Here is a 6721-nt window from a genome sequence, read left to right as displayed (position 1 = left end):
TACAGATATGTGCCACCGCACTTCTACTTACCTTCTCTTGTGTGTGGCCCTCCTGGAGCGCATTGGTCAGGTCCCGGAGGGTTCCTCAGCCTGTCTGGTGGGACAGGATCTGTGCATAGGTTGCCGCTGCTGCTACTGCTCCTGCCGTTAGCTGAGTGGCTCCTGTGATTCTCCTCCTGTGTGCATGTGTTGCCGGTGAGTGCTGTGTGTGGTGAGTGAGCTCCTTTTTCATCTCAGGGACCTTGGTCTTGTAGGGGGTGGTGGTGTGGAGGCACAGAGCAGGATGGAGAGGGTGCAGGATGTGGGGGGGGAGGGTTTGGTTTGTTTTTGGTTTTTTTGGAGGCACTGCAATACCAGGTCAATGCATGGGGTGGACAGAGCAAGCCCCTATTCCATCCCCCTGTTTCAAAAATCAATTTAAGATACAGTCCTCAAATAAAGGACAGATCAGATATTAAACTGGTAAGAACAGATATAACTTAGATAATTTTTGTACTTCATGGTCCAAGAGACACATGTAAGGTTTTCATCTCGGGGCCAAAAGACCAAAAACATCAAGACACTTGATCACAGCCTTGGTTATGTGAGGGAGCGGGTGGGGATGGAACTGATCTCTTCCCTGCTGGAACTGTGTGAGTATCAGTGACGAACGTGTTTATGGTGGATGTGTTTTTTCCCAGTGGGCTTCTGGGATCTTGTATACTTCTGGAGGATGAGACCTTCTATGTAAAACCAGCCTTATGGGGAAGACAGCCCCATTTCAGCTCCCATGGTAGGAAACTGCTCCCAGCAATGTATAGATCGGATTAGGTGATACCAGCCTTTTGAATACCTCCAGGGCATAGAGCCATGGAGCTTCTGCTGCCATTAAATGCAGGGCATTTTTGATATGCTCCAGGATTTGATTGAGGGATAATTGGAGAATGTCCCTTGAGTTGGGTGTGGCAGGTTACTGAGCCAATGGAAGAGGGATATGTCTGTGATGGGGCAGCTTTCTCCTCTCTCCTCATTTTCCCTCAGGATCCACCCACCTCCCTGTGTGTTCTCTGCTGATTTTTAGGGGGGTATTTTAAACATGGTCATTTACACCTGTGCAAAGTGATGTAAAGTGCTTCTAAATCAGAATTCTCCACCCTATATCAGTGCAGTGTATTACACTCACTTTGCACAGGCGTCAATGACTATGCAAGTCAGTGATGAATCAGGGCCCTCTGAATCTATCCCAGTAGTACAATGGTATTTGAGAGTGCAGCAGCTGAGCCACTCCATGAAGTCAAATAGTTAATAGCTAGGCAGATGGTGAGCTAATACAACTGTTTATTATGCAAAACCAGGCTTGCTTTACTGTTACTTTGTCCACTTCCCATCACAGTGTTTGCCTGTTTGAGCCACCTGTTTGTATCTTGTCATAAACCAAGACTGTAAGTCTTGGAGTCTGGGAGAAGAACTGCATCTTTACTGCATGTCTGTACAGTGCCTAGAATAGTGAGTTGCTCATCCTTGATTATGCCCCCTGGGTTCTTTGGTACAACATGTAAGGATAATGTCAACATGTAAATTATAGTATGTAAACTACAGAGTCAGCATCCTACTGATCTGAACAGGGGACAGTTCACAACTCTCTAATATTTTTTCAGGCCTTTTGTAGACTCAGGAGGACAACATCTATTGGCTGATATTTGGATGGTTTTCTTCACAAACGTAATATTAGAGAATGGATGAGGCTACCCCAGGATGAACTGGAGGAGAGGGAAAATGATAAGCAAAGCACCACTGGTAGTATGCACAGACAGGAGAGGTAGCTGAGGGAGAAATAAGAGAGACAGGAAGAAAATCAGGAGACTACTGGATTGAGAGAGCCAAAAAATGACAGAGTAATCGTGTGTGTTGAAAACAGCAGAAGACTCTAGGAGGACAAGATTAGGCCCTTTTAGGAGTGGTCCAGAAGGAAGTCAGTTGTAAACTTGTTAAGAGCAGTTTCAGTGGCATGGAAGGGGCAAAACTGGATGGCAGGTTATATGAGAAAAGTAGAGGAAACTCAAGGCAGTGGGAATAGAGTGCACACACAAAGATTCTCTAGGCAAAGTGGAGGTGGGAGATAGAGTTGTAGGTGGAGAGGCGAGTGTGGCCAATGAAGAGTTTTTATGACAATGCATATCAAAATTTTTATTCTAAATACAAACCTAGATGAGTGAGAGGTAAAAATTCTATTGTTCAAAGCCTAAAATTGAGAAATATCATTGTTATCCTTGAATTAATTCTGCTTATATTTCTCAGATGTAACCTATACTGCCCACAGGGATACACATCAAATGTAAAAAATAGCAATATCATATACCCCGGATGAGACTCTCAGCTGGTGTAAATTGTTTTAATTCTCTGGATGTCAGTGGAGCTACGATGGCTTACGTCTTCTGGGAACCTGCCCCTGCCAGATTGTGCACAGGCAAAAAGCGACAGCCACTTGAATTTAATAGAATTCATGGGCATAGTGCCATAGAGATGTCTGGATAAGGAAATGGATGTGTTAGGGAAATGTACATCACAAAACATACAGGCTAAGTGGTGGTTTTGCGTTACCAAAAAAGGAAAAGCCAATCAAAACAGAAAACCCACACCACACACAACCAAAAAATCCCCACTGACTTTCATGCTGGAAACTTCCCACTAGCAATAGACCCAGAGGAAAGTCGGAATCACAAGTTACAAACCACCTGCCCCCCAGAAAAAGAGACCTCCCCCAAAACAAAAACAAAACCCCCCACATGCAAACTCAGTTTGTTTTTCCACAGTACTGACAATGGAAACATACTGATTAATGGTGTGGGGTTTAATTTCTACTGTGAAGGCTAGTTAGAGCTCAGTAACTAATGTGATTTAATAAAACAGATAACAATGCACTCCTGCATTCATCTTTTTCAAGTGGATTTTAATCCTGGAAAGGGCTCAAAACACTTTTAAAAAGGTACTTAATTGCTCAAGTATGTGCAATTTTAAAATTAAATTGTGTCTATATGTCTAAATTAAAACACATACTCTGCCGAGGAGCAGCTGATTTCATCCAGACAGCCAGATTCAAATGACTGAGAAACCTTTGCTATATTATCACAAGCTTTGTGAAATTGTGGACAGTCTTAATAGTAGCCTTTGGATGTCTGTTAATAAGCAATTGTGATATATATATATATAATGTCATCCATAGAGAGGGTGAAATCTTGGCTCCATCAAAGTCAATGATAGTTTTGCCTTTGACTTCAATGGGCCCAGGATTTCATCCATAATGAATATGTCTTCACAGGGCGTAAGCTAGAAAGATTCCATCCCTCCACATGCCTTCATGGTGAACAGGATTTATAATTTAATATCCATCAAAGTAATGATGTTTCTGAAGCTGAAAAGCTAATCTTCTCTTTCCCTGAGCACAGCTCTTATTAAAACATGCAGCCCAAATGACCATGGACACAATCTCCACCAGCCCAGTAGGTCTGTGCATGTTTCCTGAAGGGTGTGACAATCTGTCACTCAGCATGAGTATCTTACATTAGAACTGTTGAATTGTACAGCAGGTGTGTGAAGGAAGGAAGGAAAGCAGGCAGGCAGCCAGCTAGCCACCCACACTTTGCTGCAACATGCCTGCTACAGCCTGCTCTAATACTGCTGAATGTAAGTGTCTAAAAATCCACTTGGACATTTTTAACTTTTAGGTCCCTGCCTTACCTTTTGGACATTCACTTGCTGTGTACTGTGAGAGGTGTCTAGACAGATGTCTAGATAATTATATGGACAGAGAAATCCCGTGTCTTGAATTAATTCTGTTGAAAATAGTAGGTCAGTAGGTAGGGCCAGCTCTACAAGCAGGGCAGAACAAGTGGTCACCTAAGGCAGCAAAAGAGTCTGTAAGTGGCTTTGTTTGGGTGACTAAGGGCCAATAAAGGATAAACACTTGCTGGTTTGCTTAGGGCAGAAGAAGCCCTAGGGCTGGTCTGGCCCTGTAAATGGGCTAACATTAAAAAGTACATTGGGACAGGACTAGCTCAAATTTCATATAGTAAAATCAACATGAGATTTTTATGGGGTTTCCCACCTAAATGCTAGCCCAGTAAATAAAAAAAAAGTGCTTACAGAAATGTTGCATTATCTGTAGTAGGCAGTGTGAAGTTACCCTCTTGCTGTAAAATATAAACAGTCTGCATCTAGGGTTTGCCAGCTTTATTTAGTTATTTATTACTACTAAGCAATGAGATATTTTTAAATGTCCTTCCCCACTAATGTAATACATAATGTACAATGCTGTTAGTGGGAGAAAAAAATGGCTTAAGGGAATAGATAATGGGCTGTAAAGCTTTTCACCTCTAATCACTAGTTCAAATCCAGGTCAGGCTGGTAATGATCAAGAGTGGTTACTATCTGATTGTTGTTTGGTAACCTGTGGGAAATTGGTTTGATAGATTAGATCCAATGGACATGTATTTACATAATAAAAATATCACTATACCTGTTAGTCATTGGCAAACTTCCTTGTAGTCTCAGGAAAGAGGCCAAAGACTGGAATGGGTATAGACACTGAAATATCCTCTACTCCCCTGGTGCAGGGTTGAGGCAGATTTGTGAAGCAGTATGGGGGCTGCTTGCATTGCTTGTGCCTGTCTTGAACAGCCCCTGTTCTATGAAACTTTGTTAGCCTCTTTCTGGCACTGGTCAAGATGGCTGTCTCTCAGACGAGGAGGAGGAAACTTGACTGCTAGGAACTCTTTTTGCCTGCGGGGCTGTTTTCTGGGGGCTCATACATGCATACATTTGAACAGAATTTCTCTGGGCAGTGTCCACTGACTCACTCAGCGCATTCTCAGAGCAATGGGCACTGTCCAAGGTTCTTTGCACTGGGTTCCTCTCTGGTTCCCAGTTTCTGTTCCTCTAAACCCACTCCTCTCGCTACCTATTTTTGGTTGTTCCCTGCAGTTAGTTGACTTCTGTGTCTTGGTGGCCCTATCCCTCTTCTGAAGGTGAGGCCACTGTTGTTCCAGCAGAAGAGCCCATTTCCCAGAGGTCAAATAGACTGACCCCTTTGAACACCAAATCCACATAAATTTCTTTTTAAAAAAATAACACACTAGCTGTCAGACTGTGTAGTGGCTTGGCAGTAAAGTGACAATGTTGTTGGTGGCCTGAGCCATTCTGTAACCTTCTTTAGTGGGTTTTAAGTTGTCAGTAACTCAGTGGATTCTTTCTGATTTGCCAGGATCTAAATTCTATTCCATTCATTGCAGCTCGAACACTGATGTGCAAACAGTTAATTCACAAGTACACATGACATTAAGAAACTAATGCTTTGACTGTGCTTCTGTGCTCCCTTATATCTAACAGGATATTTAATAACTTTAATGTGCAGCAGAGTACAGTGCACAGAACATGTTAGTATGCCAGGCATACAGTACTAGGATCACTAGAATTAGGATTACTGTTTGACTAGAATATGCACAAACCTCCATACTATGATGGCATGAAGATCCTTTTCCTGGCAATACTCATAATTTACAGAGTGAATGAAATATCTAATTTGCTGCTTCGGGCTTAATACAAAGCCCACTGGTGTCAATAGAAAGACCCTATTGACTTTGGTGGACTCTGGAGCAAATCCTTAGTGACTATTGACTTTTCTTAGAGGCAGCTTTAAGCACTTTCACTTAATACATTTGTTTTGTGGTTGTGGGTAGGGTGACCAGACAGCAAATGTGAAAAATTGGGACAGGGGGTGGGGGGTAATAGGAGCCTATATAAGAAAAAGACCAAAAAATCAGGACTGTCCCTATAAAATCGAGACATCTGGTCACCCTAGTTGGGGATGATGCACAAATGTATCTTTTTTATATCACCTCACTCACTCGCTAGCTTGTCTACAACTGTTGAGAAATATTTTCTTTTCAGCTAAAAATATTGGCCAAAACCCACCTGTTTTAGGTTTAAAACAGAACGTTTTGATTTGGAAAAACCACTGCAGTGCCTTATGGAAGCACTCAAGTGCCCCATGCCCCTCTTCTCCTGTATGGCGCAAGCTCCTTGGCCAGACTATAGCTCCACAGATGCACCACACTCTCCCTTTTTGCTGACACCCTCTCCCTGCCAAAATGCATCCTGGGAGTTTCTGGATGTGGTACATCCTGGGAGATGTAAGAAACCTACTCTGTAGAAGGGGATGGGGACATGAGATACTTGAACTACAATTTCCCTAAGATACCACTTTTCCAAATAAAAGTTTTTTGACAATGTCAAAACCTCCCATGGAAAACAAACATTTTTCTTTAAAAAAAAATACCTGTAGTCAAAACTAAACCGTTCTGATGGAAAATTTTCAATTAGCCTTAGTCTACATTTACCCATCCACTTGCAAATGGTGAGTAGAAAACTTGCTCTGGTAAGTGAGGGGACTTACTCTTCAGTTCCTATAGAATTTAAACTTCAGTTTAATAAGTAAAAAAAAGGTTCAAGTCCACATAGCTGTGTAGAGAAACCTTCTGAATGGGGCCCCACACAGCGCCGTCCTTCTGAATCTGTAGGGAGATAGGTTCAAATTGCCCAAATCATGAATCCTGGGTCCTGCCGGAGTTCATGATCGCCTGGATGATTTGTCAATGGATGACATTAAGCAAGGAAACTGTGGCACGGACACTGATTGCATGAAATGGTTTGTTGTGTCACTTGCTCCAGCAATGTTTTATTGCAT

General features: G+C 42.4%; 1 non-coding gene across 1 annotated transcript; it reads right to left on the bottom strand.

Moving 5' to 3' along the window:
• Positions 1–322: 322 nt before the first annotated feature.
• Positions 323–513, bottom strand: LOC140905669 (U2 spliceosomal RNA). Its single transcript, XR_012156912.1, has one exon. It is a non-coding gene; the product is annotated as a U2 spliceosomal RNA (small nuclear RNA).
• Between the last annotated feature and the right edge of the window lie 6208 nt (positions 514–6721).

The sequence above is a fragment of the Lepidochelys kempii genome, chromosome 1, assembly GCF_965140285.1.
Source record: "Lepidochelys kempii isolate rLepKem1 chromosome 1, rLepKem1.hap1, whole genome shotgun sequence".
In the NCBI taxonomy this organism is placed as follows: domain Eukaryota; kingdom Metazoa; phylum Chordata; order Testudines; family Cheloniidae; genus Lepidochelys; species Lepidochelys kempii.
The sequence above is the reverse complement of the archived record's forward strand: the minus strand, read 5'-3'. Positions and strand labels throughout refer to the sequence as shown.